General features: G+C 37.2%; 1 protein-coding gene across 2 annotated transcripts in view; it reads left to right on the top strand.

Annotated features, from left to right (window-relative positions):
* Window positions 1-23,160, top strand: part of LOC109410204 (angiopoietin-2) — an 842,481-nt gene that overhangs the window by 798,860 nt on the left and 20,461 nt on the right. The gene's annotated exons all lie outside the window — the stretch shown is intronic.

Raw genomic sequence — 23,160 nt, 5'->3', positions numbered from 1 at the left:
TTTTATTGTCTTTAATGGCAAATCAAGTTCAATGTTCACGAATTTCCATCCCTGATCATGGGGCTCTTATACAGCGTATTTTTTATTTCAATAAATTTTAACAAAAGCTAGTTCTTCATTCACGTCATAATCGCTACTCTATTAGATGTTTTCCATGTTTAAAAATAGTTACGAGCTCAATACTATAAATGTCAATAATGCCATCACCTTACAGTAATCGGGAAGGGAAAGAATGTTAGCTCGACAACTGTTGACCGAGGAATACTTTGCATCTCTCCTGCTCAGTGTACGCAGAATATGCCACCGCAAGCGAAAAATAGGCAACAAAGAAGGCACAGCAACAACGCTTTGTTTTTTTCGTTAGCAGATAATGACAAAATCGCTCCCGAATTTGTTCACAACAAAAACGGTAAGAATATTTGTCTCGTTCTATTCACATCGTGTTTTTCGCATTGTTTTACAACTGAAACTCAACTCTGAGGTTTGCAAGAGTTTTATTTCGTCCAAATGCTTATGAATTCGATAATGTGGGTCGAAAATTTCAGCAGAAAAGCCGCAATATCAGCACACGCACGGCAAACGATGTTTGTTTTATTGTTCTCATCACCTGACATGCGTTTGTTGCGGAGCGCCTTTGTTACCAACATGCACCGCTTAGGACAAAGCGTTTGTTTTTAGGCATGATCCGTTTTTCGTACCCTGTAGTCCTGCTATCTCGGGAAGAAGTATGGTGTAATATGGTATGCTGAGATATTAGTCTATAAGCTACCTATTGCTGAAGTAAGCAATCAATCGATTACGGTTGTTACTGAATCCCTACCTACAATGGCTTTGGTTACAAAGGGTTTAGCCTACCGAATCACAATCAGTTTAGATCTTCACAAGTACTTAAACTTCGGACTAAAGCCTGTATCCGCAATAATCGGGACACAGAAGTACGGCAGTAACTCTGTACTGAATCGATAAAAATCTGCCAAAAATTAACTGAGAACTCTTTAATGTATGTTTATTATGTGTGCAAAATTTCATAAAAATCGATGCATTACTTTTAACTGTGGAAGAGAATCAAACTGACGTGGTTTTTAAAATTTTGTACAACCATGACCAATTTTCATTCGCATAATAGGTGGTTCTTTTTCGTTACAATTCAAAGTTCTGTAAGGATAATTATGAAATTTTGTAAGCAGTTATGATACTTATAGAGACACTTTCTTGCAAAATTTCATCAACTTTTATCAATTGGATTGAAAGTTACTGCTGTTGATAGAGGTTAGTGTTAGTGAACATGTTTCATGTTTTTCATGTGCGATGTTTGCCCATTCATAACTTTTGAATGTATCTGCCAATTTCCATGAAATTTTCACAGAAGGTAGTTGATTATGTGTGTATTACGCCTGCAAAATTTGATGATTATTGGTATAGTACTTTCAACAATATAATCGAAACAATAAGGGGTGCTGACTAGTTGTTGTCTGAGGGGCTAAAATCACGATCAGCCCCTTTATATGTTTCGAACATAAAATTGTTGATAGTGCATCATTTTTTTTGAAATTTTGCCCATGCAGGTAAAGTAGATTGAGAGGTTTATGTTCAAAATTTCAGCCATTTCCTTTATCAAATTCAAAAGTTACAGCGCTGACAAGCTAAACCAGGGGCTGTACAAAATTCAATTTCACGCGTTCTGCTGTTTCATTGCTACAACAAAAAGTACTGCACCTATTCACATGAAATTTTGCAGGTGAAATGAACACATCTTAAGCTATAGGCAGGCCAAATTTGAGCAATTTTATTTGATCTATTGCAGAGTTACAGCTATATTTCTGCGTCCCGATTATTGCGGATACAGGCTTTAAATTCGTCGTTCCAGACCCAGGAGCAAGACACTCTGCAACGCGAAGCAAATCTGTGCAACTTTTTTGGTTCAAATACATTCAGAAACGTCTCTAAAATACAACCTTGTAGTATCTACTGATAAGTAAAGTCTACCGAGTTTACTACATTGTTAATATGAATGAAAAAGTGTTCGATCATGTAGTGTTTATTTCTTTCGATCATGGGCGTTTTTTACATGTGTGTAGAACTATCAAATTAACTTCTTTAGAGATATCCCTTGAGATAGCTTGAGATGACTTCCAATCTAATGATAAATCCATTAGATTGCTTCCGTATTTTTCACGACATTTTTCTTAGTATTCCTTCTTGAATTCGACGGTTCACCGGATTCCTACCGGCGTTTTTCTAAGATTCTGTCTGGAAATGCTACTGGGATTCCTTCCTTCCTTGCTTCGAGAATTCCTGGATTTCTCTTGAAATTTCCAGAATGCCTTACAGAGATTTTTCTTCGGTATTGCTCCAGTCCAGAGTCTCGCAAGATTTATCCGGTGTTCTCCCTCGTTTACTCTAAAAAAAATCGTGGAATTTCCCCAGAAAGTATCCCGGGATCTCTACAGGAGTTTCTCTCTGAATATTTATCAGACGAAGTCACAAAGTTTTTTAGACGGTTTCAATTGGCTTTCTCAGTCTAGAGAAATTGAAAACGATTTGACTTGCATTGCCCGACGAAGCAGCCTTGTATATTGAGACAAACACAGAGACTGAGAAAGCCAATTGAAACCATCAATCAATTTCCAGTCGAAACTCAAATCGTTTCTCTTTGGATTTTCCAGGAGTTCTCCTGGAATTTACCACAGTCTTTCTACACAAGCTATTTTGAGAATTCTACAAAAGTTCTTCCAAAAAATTTTTCGGGAGTTTCTCACGAGATATTTCTTAAAAGTTTTCGAAAGATTTTTTTCTTGGAGTTTCACATAAAATTTCTCTCGTAGTTTGTCCCGAAACTTTTCTTAGAAGATTTCTGTGTTGCTATCAAAATTGTCTATCAGAGTTTTTCACAGGATTCACCCAAGACTTTCTCCTCGGATATTTTTACTTTGTATTTTTTATTTCAGACTTTTTTTTTCAGGCTTCATAGGTGTAACCTGACATTGTTTTTAAAGAATTTCCTGGGATAGCTACCAGAGCTCTTCTCAATATGTCTACTAGAAATTGTCTTTGGATTACAGATGTTCCTTTTGAGATTTCTCTAATAGCTGCTGTCGCAGTTTTTGCAGAGATGTTTACATAAGTTTTTCAGTAGGTAATGGAATAAACTACGAAATTTCTCGTAAAAAATTTCCGGACAAATATGAGCGAAATGGATTCCAAATTAAATCTTGCAGGAAACTCGAATATTTAAGATCTATCGGACAAAAAAAACTGAAAGAGTAATCTAGGGACGAACTACGAGAGAATTCACAGAAAAAAATCTGAAACCCTGGAGAAACTATAGGCAAAATCCCGCAAGAAACTCCAAAAGAAATCTGGACAAACTCTCTGGAAGAAATCTTGACAAAATTCCAGGAGAAACTGAAAAGCCTTCCCGGAAAATCACTAAGAAAAATTCATGAAGGAACTTCAGATAAATTTTGGAAGGATCTCCGGAAGAAATTAAACCATAAACTCTAATAGTGTATCGGGGAAGATTTTCCCGGAGGTACTCTTTCAGAAAAACTCGTGAAAAACTTCTGCAGAAATCCTAGGAGCAACTCTGGTGGAAATCGCAGGAACAACTCTCAGAAATCCTTGAAAGAATATCGGAAAAATCTCGGAAGATACTCAGGGAGCAGATCTGGAAAACCTCTGGGTTGAATCTTGGGATAAACTCCTGCAGAAATTCAGAAAAAAAGACTCCAGCAAAGAAGGAATTCAGTAATGAATTTTGGATAGAATTTCTGGACAAATCCTCAGAGTGATTTCAGAACGAATTCTGGGATTAAGATTTCTAAGCATAGATTTGAAAAAAATGAAGTAATTCCTAATTCCTGAAAGAGTTCTTGAGATCATAAGTTTTCTACAGAATTTACTAGTATACATCGGAACAGCCACGATAGCCCGCTTGATTTTATTCAAAATTAATGTTCCATCCTTGAAGATCGCCAAGATCAAGACCATCAAGCCGCCTAGTAGCTACCGCTTCTAATTGGTATGCATATGGTCCTGGGCTCAATCCCTGTTCCTTTCCTTTCTTGCTACGTTGCATCATTCTATCGACTAACTTCCCTCTTCTATACATATAGCACTCATGTATATTGATATGTTCGTAGCCATCGCATTAACCAGAAACGCAGTACAATTTCAGTATAATATAACACGTACATGTTAACAGTATCACATTACTTTCTGAGTAATCAATACACAATCCATCACTTTTCGATTGGCATCCATGCCCCAATGTATGCACCCTCTGCCAAAAAAAAACGCCTTAATACACTATGAATATCCTTTATCCATGGACCGACGAATCCCACATACTACCTTATTACATACGCTTCTCTTGGTGTTTGTGGAGATCAGGTATCAGTAGGTCGGCACGTTCTCCTCCATTTGGGAAATTTGTGCCATCTAAGCAACAATCATCAAACTCTAATGTCGTTTTTCATTTTAAATTTGAGTGAGAGCTGACCCTGACTCGCAATAACCGAACGAAAACGAATCCAGATCCGACCCAAAACGAGATAGCATGTATGTAAACATTGCGAAAATCAATCGAATTGTCAGTTGCACACCCAAGTAACAATTTTAATTTTATCAAAGTTTTTTAGCGATTCAAAAATCCTAAACATAAAACCATTGATGCCGACTTGAAAATGCTCTCGAATTCTTGTATGCCTCAATAAGCCCACGTTCTGGCTAGTTGGCCCAGTCTTATTAGGGTCTACAGGACTTTGTATGCAAACCGGCTTAGGATTTCGGGTTGTATCATAGTTTTATCAATCTTCTAAATACTGCTGAACTACGAGCTGAACTTGTGGTGCACGGAAAATGGCATGGAATTAAATGTAAAAAAATGCAAGTCTGTTGTATTCTCACGCCGACAATCACGCATTGGATTCGACTATTTCGTCGGATCGGAGCTTTTGGAACGAGTTGACTCAATCCGTGATCTTGGAGTTATTATCGATAATAAGCTTCGGTTTGATGAACACATCTGCGTTACTACTGCGAAGGCGTTTGCAGCCCTAGGATTTGTTCGACGAAATACCAGATTCTTCAAGGACATCTATGCTCTCAAATCATTGTATTGTGCATTAGTTCGCAGCATCCTTGAATATGCAGTGTGCGTATGGTCCCCGCATCACGCAACGCAGATCATTAGGATAGAAAGGGTCCAGCGAAGCTTTATCCGTTATGCGCTTCGTTTATTGCCTTGGTCGAATCCTGCTAACTTGCCAGAGTATGCAGCCCGATGCAGACTCATCGCTCTCGAAACACTTGCTTCCCGTCGCGATAACTTGCGGAGGCTTTTCATATATGATTTGTTAATCGGAAATTTAGACTGCTCATCGCTGCTGCAAAATATTTCGTTCTATGCACCACAGCGCCAGTTGCGAGAACGAAGTTTGATTTTTGTTCCCCGTCACCGTACTGCCTATGGATTCAATAACGCATTATCTACATGTTTTCGTTTGTTCAATAGTGTGAGTGATCTGTTCGATTTCAATGTTTCAAAAAATGTGTTTAAAAATAGAATTAAGTTTTTAGCATAAGACAGTCTGTGGAATTAACTTTTAATTCGAGACGGTGAAATAAATAAATAAATAAATAAAAACCATCTTCTGAATTGTCAAATAATTGTTTTGATTATTTTTCACTCTCAATGTACGATCGCCAGAATAAATTATGCTTGGTTGTTTATCCAGCCATCAATTGAAAAGGTGCAGATATGGATATTCAGATTTTCAGGTTTGTTTTCCTATTCAATACGTGTCAGGAGACATGCCACGGAAAATTTGTGGTGAATGTGACTGTGATAATGACAAAAACTAAGTGCGCCACACAAACTATGCATAATTTGGAAGTTAAATGCATTTAATTTACTCGGTGGAATTGGGTGCAAAAAAGGTTTTTTCAACACAGTGGAGTTTAAAAGACATTATGTAATTTTTCTGACAAAATAAAATGACGGAAACGTGTTGTATGGTTTATTTTGATCTTAGGGTGTACGTGAAATCATAAAATTGAGTAATAATTTTTCGGTATTTACATGAATTATCCCGGCTAGGCGACATATTTTTCTGATAAAAGTCTGTGTTCCTGATGATTCCTCCAATAGGGCTAACCCTCCTGAGGTAGTCATAACTGAGCTCATGATAGAACTAGCGGTTTTATCACAGCATTTTTTTGGTTTATGTTACGGCCACGAAATCTTTTGTTGGTTTTATGCATTGCCTCACAGTTTTGTGTATTTGTTTACAAAAAAACATCTCTCCGGCAACAACCGCAAATGCAAGTTTTATTGAAATGGTATATAATAAGTGATAAAACCAATTCATGTCTACTTGCAAGTCTTTAATTGAAGATGTTTATAGCAGAAGTTATATGATAGTTTTATGGAACACCAAAGGTTCAAAGTAAAAAACTACCACATAAAACTAATTTAGAACAACTAGCTTTTTGACATGCTAGTATAAAACCAGGATAAAACATAAATAAACCTTCAAGGCATGCTGATTGTTACTGCATTTTCAGTGAATTCTTCATGTTTGCGCATAACCGAATGTTAAAATGCTAATTGGCGCACCAACTAGTTTATGCAAATATTAACAATTAAAAATTTTAGCATCCTGAATTAGGTAGAAATTAAGGATAGAAATTTTGATTTTTACGTTTTGTTTTGGTGGTTTGTTTAGATCCATTTTGACAGACGGACCCTGTTCGGGTTGGATCGCAAAAAAATCAGCAGAGCGAACCTCGTCATATTTGGTTCGGATCTGGATCCGACCCGACCGAATAAACGAACGTTTTGACAGCAGTTAGGGCGCATCCAGGACGAAACTAGGTTCACTTTGGGAACATCCGAAAACCTTATAAGTTTGTTCTAGGAATAACCGAAAAAAACATAACATTTAAGCTAACATTCCTTTTCTCTCGCAGCTGACTGTACACTGCCATTTTTTTGCTGGTATTCAGCAAACTTTGCTGATTTTTTGTGCTAATTGCATTGAGCAAAACGAATAACTGAGTATCAGCAATTATTTTTCAATTTGCTGAACCATTCAGCAATTTTGGCAGTTGATCAGCAACGTTGTGCTGAAATTCCGCATAAATGTAGCTGAAATTCATCATTTTTTTTGCTGATTTTTTTTTTGTGCTGGAAGCATTTAAAAATTTTGGTGTGTAAGGACTTGGCCGGCGCCGTTAATGATCAAAAATATATCATCTCTTTCTTTCAGTCCTGGGCACCCACGGTGGTGCAGAGGGCCGAATTGAAAGATTTCCATCCTGGACGATTGCCAGCCATCGCCTTGACCTATGGCCAGGACAAATTTCTGTCGACTTGCATGATTTTGTTGTTGAGGCTGCGCCGCCATGAGCCTCTGGGTCTGCCTCTACTGCGATGTCCTGCTGGGTTCCAATCTAACGATTGCTTGCAGATTTCGTTTCCGCCGTTGAGTGTTCTCCACTGATACACACCAGATTCTACTGGCGTATAGCAGTACAGATTTCACGTTCGAGATACAAATTCGGATTTTGGAGCGTCTACCGATCTGGTTGTTTTTCCATACATTTCTTAAACCCGCAAAAGCAACCCTCGGCTTCTTGATCCGTGCACCTATGTCTTGGTGTCGCCATCGGCCGCCATTTGGCTACCAAGATATTGGAAGCTTTCAACGTTCTCCACTGATTGTCCAGCTACCGTAAAGCTGGAAGGATTGACCGTGTTCACATAAAAATATATGAGCTGTTGTGGTGATTTTCCTGTGAATCTGGCTACACTGAAGGAATCTAAAGGTCGATGCGAATAGAGGAATCAATAGATCAGTTGAGACGAAAGTGTTGTCGGAAATGGTGGCAGAATACTAGAGTGTAAGTTAACTTTAAGGTTGATAGGTATAATGTGAATTCTAAGTAAATAAATATTAATTTACAGCATCGAAGCTGACCAAACTAAAGGCTGCTTTCAATATCAGTATCGAACCATTCCGAAGATGACCCGCCACAACATTCTTCAATGACTCTATCACCGCCCGCCGAAGAGTTGCGATGGAGTCTGCAGCACATAAACTGCAATTGCTGGACGCGGAAGATGCAGTATGGCGCAAAAAGTACGAAGAGGAAAAGCGCCGCATCGAGGATGAATACCAGCGAGGAATGGCAGAAATCAGGAAGAGGATGGAGAGAGTTAAGTTTGAGTACGCTGCGAAAATAATCGAGGTGAAAAAACAATTTGGTGTTGAAAATGCTGCAAAAGGTTCAACAAATGAACAACAGTTAGTAACTGATGCTAGCATGACACCAACCGTTTGCATTACCACCGCAGTAAACGAATTCAATGTACAGCAAACCTATATGTGGTCATCAAACAGTGTTCTTTCCCGACGTTGTGTTGAATCTACGAGCTGTTTATCACATAATGATAAAGATCAACACAATGGGGGAAAGCAAAACTGTATGAGCTTGCGGCATCAGTTCAGTAGTGGTGTGAATCGTGTTGTATCAAACAACGTTGAGTACAATGTTGGATGCAATGCTGGATACAAGAAGTAAAAGTTCGTTGGAAAGCTCTCGTTATGAAACGCTGCAAAATACGCAGTCGGATAAAAATGTTTACAGTGTTTGTGTTTGTAATTTATGATCATTTCGAAAATTATGATGGAATGATTATTTCGATCGAGTTTAGAGATGTGAATAAGAAAAATGTACTTAATGTTAAATTGAATAGATAGTACAGTAATCGATTATGTTACCAGTTTCACGGGGGGAGATTGTTGTGGTGATTTTCCTGTGAATCTGGCTACACTGAAGGAATCTAAAGGTCGATGCGAATAGAGGAATCAACCAGGGTTGTTAACGTTAATCAACGATTAACGCCGTTACGTTAATTCGTTAACGTTAATTGTAACGATTAACGATTCTTCCGTTGATTTTTTGGAAGCGTTGATCAACGTTAACGTTAACGCGGAGCGTTGATTAAACGTTAACGACTCCGTTAATTTTACGTTAACTGTAGTACATATTTAATTGATACTAGACTGTACATTTAAGTGAATCTACTTGGGTCCAACCAAATATTTCGGTAGATTTGTCGGAAAGGTGTGCAAAATCCAATAATTCAGATTGTTCAATTCTCTAAGTAATCAGGATCCTGAGATATATGGGATGGAAATTTTGTCAGTGTTTCATCTGCTTGTCTAAGATATCACATAAATCACAGACCAATAGATGTGACACTAACGAAATTTCAATCCTGATTACTTAGAGAGTTGGTGTCTTCGGCAAAGTTGTATGGCTGGTCAAGAACTAACCGATAATAAGACTTATGTTTCAAAATTCCACCGCTAGGCGGTGCTAGTGAGCTAACAAATTTTGTTTTTCATATATATCAGGAAAATTTGCAAAAAATTGCAACTGCTGCAGAAACTTGAACCAAACGGTAATTATTCTGAAAGCCCTTGATCTACCAAACAATATTGCCGAAGACACCATCTTTCTACAAAATCAGGATGCTGAGATATGCGAAATTTAAAATTTGTTTGCTCTCTAGCGCCGCCTAGCGGTGGAATTTTGAATCTTAAGTCTTATTATCGGTTAGTCCTTGACCAGCCAAACAACTTTGCCGAAGACACAAACTCTCCAAGTAATCAGGATCATGAGACAAATGAGATTGAAATTTCGTTAGTGTCACCTCTATATGTCTGTGATTTATGTGATATCTTAGACAAGCAGATGCAACACTGACAAAATTTCCATCCCATATATCTCAGGATCCTGATTACTTAGAGAGTTGGTTTCTTCGGCAAAGTTGTTCAGCTGGTAAAGGGCTTTCCGAATATGGGCCGTATGATTCGTGATTTCACTGCTAGGCGGCGCTAGAGAGCGTACAAATTTTACATTTCACATATCTCAGCATTCTGATTTTTTAGAAAGATGGTGTCTTCGGCAAAATTGTTTGGTAGATCAAGGGCTTTCAGAATAATTATCGTTTGGTTCAAGTTTCTGCAGCTAGGCGGCGCTAGTTGCAATTTTTTGCAAATTTTCCTGATATATATGAAAAACAAAATTTGTTAGCTCACTAGCACCGCCTAGCGGTGGAATTTGGAAACATAAGGCTTATTATCGGTTAGTCCTTGACCAGCCATACAACTTCGCCGAAGACACCAACTCTCTAAGTAATCAGGATCCTCAGATATATGAGATTGAAATTTCGTTAAAACACTGACAATTATAATTTGCTGGGAAAATTTTTGACATTTGCATGGATGGCTACTGTGATCAACTCAATAGCTACATAAGATGAGTCACGTTTTATAATTGTCCACAAACAACATGTGGATAGCCTAAAAACACCGGGGGATAGTCATGGACAAAATTAGAGCGCTTTGGGCACTTCCAGTCCCAAAGACGAGCGCGCTGAGTGTATAGAGGCTTGCAGCGAAAACCTAACCTCATCGAATTTTCATACGATTTGTAAACATTGCCCTCAATTTTTTTTTTTTTTTTTATGGCAAGGACGGCTTTATGGACCGACGCCGAAGGAAAGAAAGAGATGAAGATAGTGATGACGTCAGCGTGCAAGCTCCATTGCATAACAAGCGCGCTCAGTTTCACAGCTGAAGGTGCATAATGCACCAACACCATTACTTCCGAAGCATAAACTCACGCTTCCTGAGTAAGTCGGCAAAGCATTTTGCAGGTTCTTGACGTGGACGATATAGATTCAATTATGACACTGATGGTCAAATGCCGGCGCACAAGTTCCTAAAAAAAAATTCTTGCTAGTGAGTAATGAAAAAAAAATCTTGTCAAACACAAATAATAATCTACCCTAAAATTGAAAAAAAAAAACCACAAGTGTCACACAGATCACAAAGCATATCACATCAATTAACGCAAAAATTAACGGCATTCGTTGACGTTAATTTAACGCATTGCGTTGACGTTAACGTTAACTGGTTAGAAAATTAACGCAACGCCGTTGACGTTGATTCGGACGAAAATTAACGTTAACGGCGTTAATCGTTGATTAACGTTAACAACCCTGGAATCAACAGATCAGTTGAGACGAAAGTGTTGTCGGGAATGGTGGCAGAATACTAGAGTGTAAGTTAACTTTAAGATTGATAGGTATAATGTGAATTCTAAGTAAATAAATATTAATTTACAGCATTGAAGCTGACCAAACTAAAGGCTGCTTTCAATATCAGTATCGAACCATTCCGAAGATGACCCGCCACAACAAGCTGCTAAAATTGCACTTGAAAAGCAGGGTCCCAGCTTTTATTTTTTGGAATCTTAGTACAATTTACACCGTATCAGATCAATCACGGAAGAGCAAGCATTGATATGTTTTTCTCAGTTACTCTAAGAGCTAGGCTGAGATATTGTTAATATTCCATCGTAATTTCCCATTTTCCGTAGGATTTTCATCGGAATCCCAACGTTACCACACCACCAGTAGTCTCTTCCAATATGTACTTATTTTTCACCTTCGTCAACGCTTCCGCGGCGATCTTGGCCACAAACAGCAGGCGTTACCGTTCTTGAAGTCCGCTCCGTTTCCCCACAGCAACGGGGTCTTGTTGGTCAGGTCGTTTGCGCTAGTTTTCATAACCTCTTATAAGCGCACACAAGTGACTACCTCTAAACGGTCACACAATAGATCCTGTTCAGCATAGCTCCTGCAGCGCTACACACTTAATTTTAAATGCCGAATCTCAGTTTACAAATGCCGAGATTTGCACAGTCGAGTAGTCAGTTAAGGTGTCATGATGCATCACTAAACTTTCAAACGAATCATTGACTTTTTCCTTTGCAATGATTGTTTGCCTCGCGTTTTTGAAGTGATAAAAAACTGTCAATTATGCAGCCACGCAGCAGGAAAAGTATCATCGTAATCACTGCGAGTGAGCATATAGGATGATACATTTTTATACGAATATTCGTTTTGGTGGCAGAGAATTATCACTTTGATATTTCGAGCCACATATCCAACATGGCTGCCGATGCTGAGCTATAGCTAAGATTAAGATGATTTTATGGGTGTCTTACGTTTTGAAAGTTAGTTTACTTATTTGACTAACAGACGCCAACTTTTGGTCCGCGTGATATCAATTTTACCGAATCAAATTAACCTTCCAGCGCGCCATCAAACAACCGAAACTGCACCGCGCTCGCGCTGTAAACGAAAAGCGAGGTTTTTTGGTAGTGTTGTACTTTTTACAACAGCGCGCGCGCTGAAGGGTTAACAATTTAAAAAAGTGTTACACACTAAGATTCAGATGTTCCAGCTCAGTATTTTTTTCACTGAATGCAGTAATTTTTCCATCTTTTTACTGAGTTTTCAACAGCAGATTTATCTCGGTACACTCGGTAATCGTATTTACCGTTCATCAGTAACGATATTTACCGTGCTTCAGTTACTTTTGACAGTTTCTTAGCTGAGCTCGGTAACTCATGTACAGAATATCCGCAAAATAAACAACCGAGCGTACCGAGTTAAATCTGCTGTTGAGAACTCAGTAAAAAGATGGGAAAAATACCCAGCTGATCTTAGTGTGTACGTTTTGGGTGCTGAAAAACTGTTGGGAGCAAAACGCACCTTGAGCAAAACGCACACGACCTCTGGCATTTTCCGCTTTGAATTCTAACGAAATATCAGGCGGCTCCATCTTACTATTTACGGCAGCAAATGCAAGGAGTAGGAGGCGGATGGTAGTTAATAGGTTGATTCCATATAATCAGCGCGCAATTGCTTAAATTGCGTGCACTTCAAATTAGACAATCTTTCCAAATGTGGAAAATCATCGTTTTCCACGCTTTTCATTCAAATATTCTTTGCATTCTTGGGCTTGTCCGACTCAATTTTACGTCTAGTTTGCTTGTATCGAATGGAACTTCACTTATATAATGGAATAGCGTGAGGGCATTTTGCCCCGGGGGTGCGTATTACCCCAGGTTACCCTATTAGCAATGAATCTTGTTCGAAACTAGGGAACAGGGCCTCCCGGAATCGACGGGATCTGCATTGACACTTCCTCCAAATACAGCTATGCTAAAAAGCTAGGCTCAAGCGTCAGTTTTTCTAAAGGCGTTAAGTAGTTTTACTGTATCATCATACCATATCGACTGATCAATTCTGATGTGTGTAGAAAGTAAAATGTTTGTTCCACTGTAGCCACTTGGGCGGTGGCTTCTATATTCGTCTGTTTTCCACTATAACTCAGTCAATTTTGAACCAATTGGCTTGAAACAAGGCTTGAAATGTTGTACACAGGTAGATACTATACCTATCTCACCACATTCCAAAAGCTGTGTCAATTGGTTCAAATTTGACTGAGTTATAGTGGAAAACAGACGAATATAGAAGCCACCGCCCAAGTGGCGCGATTCCCTATATGATCAATGATCGTCATTCAAGATTATCGGTTTCTAGCAAATTTTACCTCATAATTTACCTAAACTGCCAGTCTAAAGAAGTCAACTTTCCGCGAGTTCCATCTTTTGAGTAACGAACCACCGACCGGCGTAAAAATCAACCGCAATTAGGAGTTATTTACTTTTTTATTTTGTCAAAGTATGCTTCATGGTTTATCATGGAGCAAATCCAAAAAAATGTATCTAATATATGACGTACATAAATCATCTTCCCACAAAAAAAACGGACATGCGAACACTTTTTTTTTAACCTGGTCAAAATCACGCTAAATCCCAACGGAACGGTTATGCTTACCCTCCAAGCTATTGTATTACTTTTCTCTCACGCTTTCCGCCTAGGGGTGCAAATTGCCCCCAAAATAATTCAAATATACTGATCAGTGATCACCTCCGCACGCATGGCTACTAGTATGTGCTACTAGGTAGCATACAACATCTACCCAGTGCACGACGACGTCAAGATACCTATATGATGTAACTTCACAAGCTGATCCGAGCCGTCAACACCATGATTCATTTGATCTTTCACATCTCGTGTGGTCAGCGGGGAAACAAATTGGAAGCGATTCATTCAATCAACTGGAACATGTTCATAAAACTGAACTCATTAATTTTTCGGCTGTAACCTGAGTTGCGGTTGGTCAGTCGGTCGTCCACACGTGCAACTTGCGCGCAGAGGTGAGTTAACGATGCAGCAGTCAGTCAATCTGCTGCAGAAATACGCAAGAAGCGCACCACGAGCCACTTACGGCTAATTTACGATCAAAGATTTACCTAATAATTAACTAACCGACGATGTTTGTTGGTTGTCAATCTTCGGAGCGTGCATCTTGTCGTTTGGCTTATTTGATTGAGCTGTAAACGTTTATTTACGATGGACATGGTCGTCAATAGTTTAATACTTTAATACTGTAGACGTTACATGTTTAACTCTTTTATCTCTCTGTAGTTCTACACTACATGGAACAAACGCAGATTTGCAACAAATCGCTTTTATAAGTAACAACTCTAAGAAGAGCAATCAAACGCCGTATACTGATGTCTACGGTACCTAGCGACACAAGTTAAATGTCATAGCATGGGATTGTTCTTGTAGATCCGATGTAGATGTGTATTGTAGATGTGCGTTGGCGCGTTCATACTCACATGCCAAATGGTGGCCTTTCTTGTGAATAGGGCAGTTTACCCCTACCTTACACTGGTAGCTGTTCGGTTTCCTAGATGCTAGCTAGCAACCATTGCAAACAGGTGGCCAATTTTTTTGGGCCCATCCTGATGAGTTCAGCTGCGATACCATCCTTACCAGCTGTTTTGTAGGGTTTGAACTGGTGAATGGTAAAAGATTCCATAAAAAAAGGAACCGAATTCTAGACCGCCCGATAGGTAGGAGATTATGCGCATCACGATGGTTTAACACCGAACGGACTCAATCTAGTCTAGTCTAGTCTAGTCTACACATACACAGCCATTCATTGAAAGAATCCTGGAAAATGATAGAATCGACTAATTCTATCATTTTTCTTGTCATTATTAATGCTTGGAGTACATCGAAGATGTATTACAAGCATTAAAGCGGCCAGGCCTACTGTGCAGCGTTGTTGTTTTTTTAAGCCATAGAACGGGGACATCTCGTACCAACCGTTCGGCATACATAATTTGGGATATATTTGATATTCGTTGGGAGTGACTTGGCTAAGAGGGTTAATGTACACTCCATGAGTTCTCCTGGGAAGGGACACAGGTATTTCCCCCTCGTGCCCTGGCTAATGTAAGCCTAGGTTTAAGCGCCATTACTCGCCCTCTGAAACGAAACAAAACTAAAATTGATCCCCATTAAATAATGCAACGAAACGATATTCAGTGGAACATTTGCAACATTAAGGACAAGGTATTTGGAGTACATTGCTCAAAATTTCTAGAGCACCGTTTTTTAGAACCGTAGAACGGATTTGGAATTAAAATGCATCACGCTGTTGACAACCACTGAACAATTAGCGTGATGCATTTTCATCCAAATCCGTTCAACGGTTCTAAAAAACGGTGCTCTAGAAATTTTGAGCAATGTACTCCAAATAGCTTGTCCTTAAGTATCTTTCAAAATATATAACACTATACGATCTCACCAAATTCATACTCATGTCCACTTGATAGTGAGTTGATGTCAGCTGTTTTCCGTGATATGCATATTGCTGTGCTGTGCATTTGTTAAGCTTCTACTGCTTCTTGATTCAGCACCGTCACAAATTAACCCTTTTCACCATAAAGAATTATATCTCAGCAAGCCGGAAGCTTTTGAAAACAACTGTCAATCTCTTCTGGTGCGGTGGCATCCATTCGTCAAGCTGCCATCAAAATGGCCTCCCGAGCAAAGGCGGATAACAAAGTGATATCACTTTGATAATAAACTGTGTTATCGGTGTTATCATTTTGTTATTTTTGTTATCATCTTTTTCAATTGATGATAACCAGATGATAACAAATTTAGTTATCGATAATTTTGGTCTATCGCGATAACATAAAAATACTAAATGATACACGGTGTCAAAATTTCGATTATTATCGAACATTCATGTACCTCGGATTTTTCTTCGAAAATGTTTTGTATTTGGGCTATATATTCATAATCGGAAATCCAGAAAATATTTCATCGGGGAAAATTTTTCCATACATTTTGTATTTGACGTTTTTTGGGCTTAAATAGTAATGATTGATTTTTAGTATGGAAAATAGCCTAAAACTCAACTAACTCAAATTTTCCCCGATAGAATATTTTCAAATTTTGCATTTATACATTATAGCCGAGATTCTAACATTCTATGAAGAAAAAGCCGAGGTACATGAAAATTCGATAATAATCAAAATTTTGACACCGTGTGATAACAAAATATGTTATCTGTTTCCAAACGCACATTTCAAAGCTTTCCCAAAACTGAGAGTCTGATGAACCTCGAATCTAAAAATAGATTCTGCTTCCCACCTACAAAGCGACTGCAGTACGAAAGCGTAGCCTTTTATTACTCTCACTCTCAATGAGTCCCGTTGGTATAGGGGCTATCGGCTGCGACCGACAATCACTCGATCAGGGTTCGAGACCCGCCTGGGCGCAATAGTCGAAAACATTGGTTGTAAGCTACAAGAAACTTTTTTCAATTGGTGACGATGTCGGTAAAGTAGATTTTTACTATTTTGGTCGATAAAATAGCTCTAAATGATAACTAATTGATAACAAAACCAGTTATCAGTCACATGTATTTTTTCATGTTGATAACTAAATGAAATGTTGAACAAAATATTGTATAACACAATTAGTTATCAACTTGAACTCAATGATAACTTAACTTCTTATCATTTTGGTATTCGAGAAGTAAATATGAGTTATCATTTTTGTTATGTTGGCTCTTAATTCAACCTAAATGATAACAAACTCAATTATCAAACAAATGATAACCAGGTAACAGAACATGTTATCATTTACTTATCCGCCTTTGCTCGGGCTACGTTTCACTATTTCTGCTGTATAAGCACCACTATCATATTCCTGACACTATACTTCCACGAATTTAACACCGAACGGACTCAATCTATACCAAAACTTCCGCATAAAATTTTTCAGTTTAGCAAAGCCATCTTGACTAGGGAACCTTCACCGATTAAACCCATGAAAACAGGTTCCATCCGGACCGAAACGTCGGGAAAAATCATAAACTAGTGTTTTAGATTCCACCGAAAGACTACACGAAATCACGGTACTTCAAAAGATTCTTGCAAAGGCTTCATCGAGTATTTCTCGAAATATTTGTTCAGGAAGCCCACCAAGGGCTTCGTGGCCGTGCGGTTAGCGGCGGCAGTCGTTTAGGCGTATCGTAAGCCTCGGAGTGTGGGTTCGATTCCCGCTCCAGTCGGTGAAAACTTTTTGTCAAACGATAAATTCCTCACTGGGCCACTGGGTGTTCTGTGTGTTGTCCGTGGTCCTAGTGTAAGTAGTGTTGTCAGTCTGTGCAGCCTCTGGCTGAAGACGGTGTGAATTGTCTTTTGAATATCTCTGAGGTCTAGATGAGGTTAGATGATCTAGAAGATCATCTAAAGAATTCATAAGAAATTCCAGAAAGAATTCTCCAATGATTCTTTCGAAGCGAGATATTCAGAGGAAGACCAGAGTAGACCTTCTAGTAATTCTTCAAACATTCTTCCATGGTTTCTTTCAGGAGGTCTTCCAAATATTCCTTTAATGATTTTCCACGAAAGTCAGTGGCGTAGCCACGGGGGGTGGTTATGGTTAACCATCCCCCCCAGAGAAAAAAAATGAACAAATTTTCAGTATATTTATTTAGAGAAGGATCAAAATGGGAGTGTATATGCTTAAATAGTAAGGGAACAGATACCCCATATTTAAAAAAAATCTTTTAGAAGTTTCTGCAAGGATTCATCCACGAGCTCCTCCTGAGACTACGTTTTTCTACTTTCTTCAGGTATGCCTATAGAAGCACCAAATATAATAAATTACTGAAACATCTTTGGAAGCACTCTCTAAGTGATTAAAGCAATACTTAGATTTCATAGAGGATCCATCGGAAATTTTTCAGGATTCGCTTCATTTCCTAGGGGAATTTTTCCAAGGATTTCTTAAGTATTTCTTAAGTATTTCAAATAAACCTAAGATTATCATAAGGTGCAACTTATGAAATGGCCTTTAAACAATTCAAAACGACTACAGAATGAATTTCATAAGGACGGGTTATGACGTAGAATCGACTCACAGTTTAGCTTTTATACACATTTAGCAACACGATATTCTAAGCGTCGCTAGCAGTGGCGTAGCAAGGGGGGGGCGGAGGGTGCGGTCCGCACCGGGCCCCTGAATTCAGGGGGCCTCCAAATCAGGGCAGGTCTAGTGTTATAAACCATCCCTGATTTTGAGGCCCCCTGAATTCGGGGCCCCAGTTTAATTAAAGTTCTGTGATTAGAGAAAGATTTCTATAAGTATAAGTTCAACACTTGCCGATCTGCTGATAGTTATATTGGGGCCTCTTTGTTATTATCAAGAGATTTTGGAATGGGAAACACATATTTTGAAGTTCTATTATTAACAATTCAAAATGTACACACTTTATTCGTGTAGTTTTGTTAGTTTTGTTTATATTAGTTTGATGACTACTCTTTGCACCTGCAGGAGCCCCAAAATACAATAAAAAAATGTGCTCGAGATCAAAATTGAATTTTACGACATTCAATACCGAAATGGAAGTAAAATTCATGACCATTATGAAAACATCCATGATATCCTAACCACAGAACCAAACATAGCTGTTGATTTAGCTTAAGATAGCAACTGAAATTCAGGGGCCCCATTTATCAAAATTAAGAACTGAACGCATTCAACGTCCTTGAAGGCTTTCTGTGGGAATTCCTTCGGGCAAGAATATCTTTTTCGATTTATCAGGCACTTACTCCAAAGACTTCTACAAAAATTCCTCTCAGATTTACTTCAGAACATTTTTTAGGGATTGCTTAAAAAAAATTCTAAGCATTGGTGTACGAGTACTTACAATGATTCGTAAAGGAACTCCTCCTGACATTTTTTCAGGATTTTTTCAAAAAATTATCAAGAAATCCTTCAGGAATTCCTTTGAGATTTTTTATGTAGGAATTTCTTCAAGCAGCCGTTCATAAATACCTCTTCGGAAACGGTCATAAAGCCATTCAAGGATTATGTCATAAAGCGCTTCAAGAAATTTCTTAAAGAATTCTTGACCGAATTGTGAAAGAGGACTTGAAAACAATGCCTAAGTAATCTTTGGATGATTTCCAACAGTAATTATTAGAGAAATTTCTGAGGAAATCCCTGCAGGTATGACTAAAGAAATGCTTGAACAAATTCTCAAGAAATCCTTGGAAGGGCTTCAAAATCATATGAGGCAGTGCAAAATGAACCCTTGAACAAGTTCCTAAAAAAATCTTGAAGGAATTCCTAAAGTACCTATTCCTCTTTATAAAATGCTGAAGAAAACATGTGGGGTAGCTCCAAAGGAATCGTTTGTGGATATACTCTTTATGGAGTTCTTGGGATTATATAATACTGAAGAAATTTCCTAAGGAATCGCTGTAGCAAATTTCGCAGGAAATCTTGGAGGGATTTGTAAAGAAGTCCTTGAAGTATTTTCCAGATGAATTGTAAAAGATATCCCAGAAAGAGTTCTTGGAGCTCCACACATGGAAAAAAATGCTTGATGAAATCGTTAGAAACTTTCCTTAGAAGTTTCGTGAAGGAAATCCGGACGAAACTGGTGTTATCGCTGAAGAAATTCTTTAGGGTATCAATAGAAAAAAATATATAATAAAAACCTTGGAAGAATTCCTAAATGATTCATTGAGGAATTCCAGTAGAATTTCTTGGAGCAATTCCTGTAAGAACTTTTACATTATTTATTAGAATTTAAAGAATTATTTTTTTTTTTAATTTTTTTTTCAGTAACTAATTTGGAAACCCGTGTACAAATTCATTAAGGATTATCTTTAAACATTAATTTGGAAATCCATTCGGCAATTGCTCTGAAAATTTCGTTTAGCGACACTTTTGATTTATTGTTAGGCAATTCCTTTGGAAACTTCTTCAACTTATTCTCGGCAATGCTACAAAAATGGCTTCTGATTTTTATTTCTACGAACTTCTTCAGATTTTTATTTCAACGGAAATTTCGTTGGGAATTCCGTCTGCAACTTTTCACTGATTTTTTTTTTTACAATGCGTTTGAGAAAGCCTCTGGTAATTACTTTCGGAAAAACTTCAACACTTTTCTGGAATCTTCTGTGCCAATCCCTACGGGAATTGATTGGGTTATTCACATGGCATTTTTTTTTTGGTAATTTATTTGGCAAGTATTCTGTGAGTAACCTGAAAAAAAAAATTCGAATATCTTTTGACGGAGTTTTTTTTTTGGCAAATCATTGGGAAATGCTTTGATTGGATTTAATCCGAAAATTCCTATAAAATTATTCTTGGGGTTTTCTTTGCAAATGTTTTTGAAAACTACTTCGGCACTTCCTTCGAAATCTTCGATAACTCTTTTGGAAATTTCTCAGCAAAGAAATTTCTCTCGAAGTTGAATTAGATTATAATTTTTGAAAATTTCTTTAACATCACTTTTTGAAACTCTTTGGGCAACTGCTTTGGAAATTTATCACGGGATTTCAGCAATTTCTTTGAAAGTTCCACCAGCAGTCCCTATACAAATATACCTGACAATTACATTTGTAATTCTTTCAATAGTTCAATGTTGAAATTCATTCGATAGGTACTTTGAAAATCAATAAGTCAATTCATTTGTAAATTTAAGTGACAACTTTTAAAAGCTTGTTTGTTATTACTTTTGAAGTTCTATGAGATACACTTTAGTAAATTAAAAAAAAAATCCAAGAATTTACAACGGAACGACCGAGAAAAATCTCAAGAGAATTACTTTAAAAAATTCCAAAAAATTAAGATGATTACCAGAAGAGATCACAAACAATTTCCTAAAAATGTATGAAGAAATTCCATTAGAATTTCTTGGGGAATTTCTGTTAAAATTGAAAGAATTCTTATATTTTTTAATTTGAGTTTCTTAAGTATTCATTGGAGGAATTTATGAATCCTTGAATAGGCTTATTAACCCTTCAGCGCGCTCGCTGTTGTAAAAAGTACAACACTACCAAAAAACCTCGCTTTTCGTATATAGCGCAATCGCGGTGCAATTTCGGTTGCATGATGGCACGCGTCCTGGAAGGTTAAAGGAATTTAAAAAAAAATCTAGCAAAACATTCAATGCCTCCTATGGAGCATTTCCTATAGAATTTCTTGGAGGATTTTGTGTAAGAATCTCCGGAAAACTTTACAGGAGTAATTAAATTAATACAATAAGAAATCTTTGCATGGAAGGATCCCAAAAGATTTCTTGTACAAAATTATTTGTTAAATACCTGGGAAAATCAGTTTAAGAATGAATGAATAAAATTAATTGAAAAAATTCTAAGAGAATACTTACTTAAATAAAATCTGAAGTAATCTTCGGAGAAATTGCAAGAGAACTTATTGGATGAGCTACTAAAGAAATCTCTTGAAAAATTCCTGAAGGAAATTTGAGAGCAATTTCTAAAGGCTTCTTTGAAGGAACTCCTTTAGAATGTTGAATAACCTTAAAAAATCGATTCCTGGAAAAATCCCAAAAGTAATGGTGGAAGCTTTGGAGATGTTTTTGAAAAAAAATAAGAAGAATGCTTTATACGATTAATGAAACCTTCGCAGGAGTTTCTAACAAGATCCTTGAATAAATTCTGACAGACTCTTGTGATAAATTCCAGATTTTTTTTGAAGAAATATTTAAGAAATCCTTGGAAAAATACTCGTATGAATTCTTGAAGCGATTCCTGAAAAATTTCCGATGAATATCCTCTATGAAATCTTAGCCTTGCATTAATTACTTAAAGGATGCTCCTAGGTATTCTTAAAGAACTCCTGCAGAAAGTGGTGAAATAGTCTTAGGAGAAATCCTTCGAGAGACTTCTGGAGAAGTTATTTGTTTTGACACGATTGGGTATCTGTTCTTTTACTATTTAAGCATATACGCTCCCATTTTCATACCACTCAAAACAAAGGAATGAAGTCCTTTTTGTTCTGCTTCTTATTTTTGTATATTTGTTAGAAGTGAGCACGGATAACATAAAAAATAACGTAATAATTCTGGAGGAATCAATCACAAATTCTGGAGAAATTCCTGACTGAGATGCGTGATGGAAACTTAGAATTATTTTTCCTTGGAAGAATTTTTAAGGAGTCTTGAGTCTTATCAAAAACCGGAATAGTTTTTTGAAAAGTGCCCAGAGGAATACTAGCAAAAATTGCTGAAGGAACTTTTGAGAAAACTCATAGAGTTGATGGATATTGAAAAGTTCGTTAGAAGAAGTCCAGAAAGATTTTTCGAAAGAATTCTTACAGAACTTTTACAGAAGTCCATCTAAAAGTTTAATTTAACTAATTTAATTAATAATTAATAATTAATTTATTTAATTCAATTTCTTCTATAGGAATCCTTGGAGATTTTGTTTTATTATTATCCAATTGATTCTTTGGATATTTCTAGGAGGAAATCTAGGATGAATCTCTTAGTAAAACCTTTAGAGAAACTTCTTGAAGAATACTTTTGGAAAAAGGAATCTTTGGTGGGATTTCTGAAGTAATCCTAGGAAATAATTCTTAAGAAATCTTAAAAAGGACGCCAAGAAAAGTTATGAATGCTTGAGGAAATAACATGTTTAATTATTGTAGAAATATCTGAAAAAGTTATTTGAGGGAATAATTGAGAAATGCTTGAAGAATTTATGGAGAAATAATTGACTTTCGTGGAGAATCACCAAAGGAATATTTAGAGGATTCCCTCCACTATGGGCCAGAAATCAGAATTTCGCGACAAAATTCAAAAAAGTTGTTTTTTTTTAAGATTGATAAATTTTTATATATGTATAATTGTTTGGGCTATGTTTGATTGTATACCGACTGTTTCTTTTTTAATTTGTAACAAAACTGTATCGTTTTTTGTATGAGGAAACTTCTTATAAGCGAAAATTCTCTTTAAGTTTAAATAACAATTTTACAACATTTTCTCAAATTGTACAATTTATTTGCCAATTTGATCAAAAAGTAGAACTATTTGA

Source organism: Aedes albopictus, chromosome 2, assembly GCF_035046485.1.
Source record: "Aedes albopictus strain Foshan chromosome 2, AalbF5, whole genome shotgun sequence".
Taxonomy (NCBI): Eukaryota; Metazoa; Arthropoda; class Insecta; order Diptera; family Culicidae; genus Aedes; species Aedes albopictus.
Note: the sequence above shows the minus strand (reverse complement) of the source record. Positions and strands in the feature narration are given on the sequence as shown.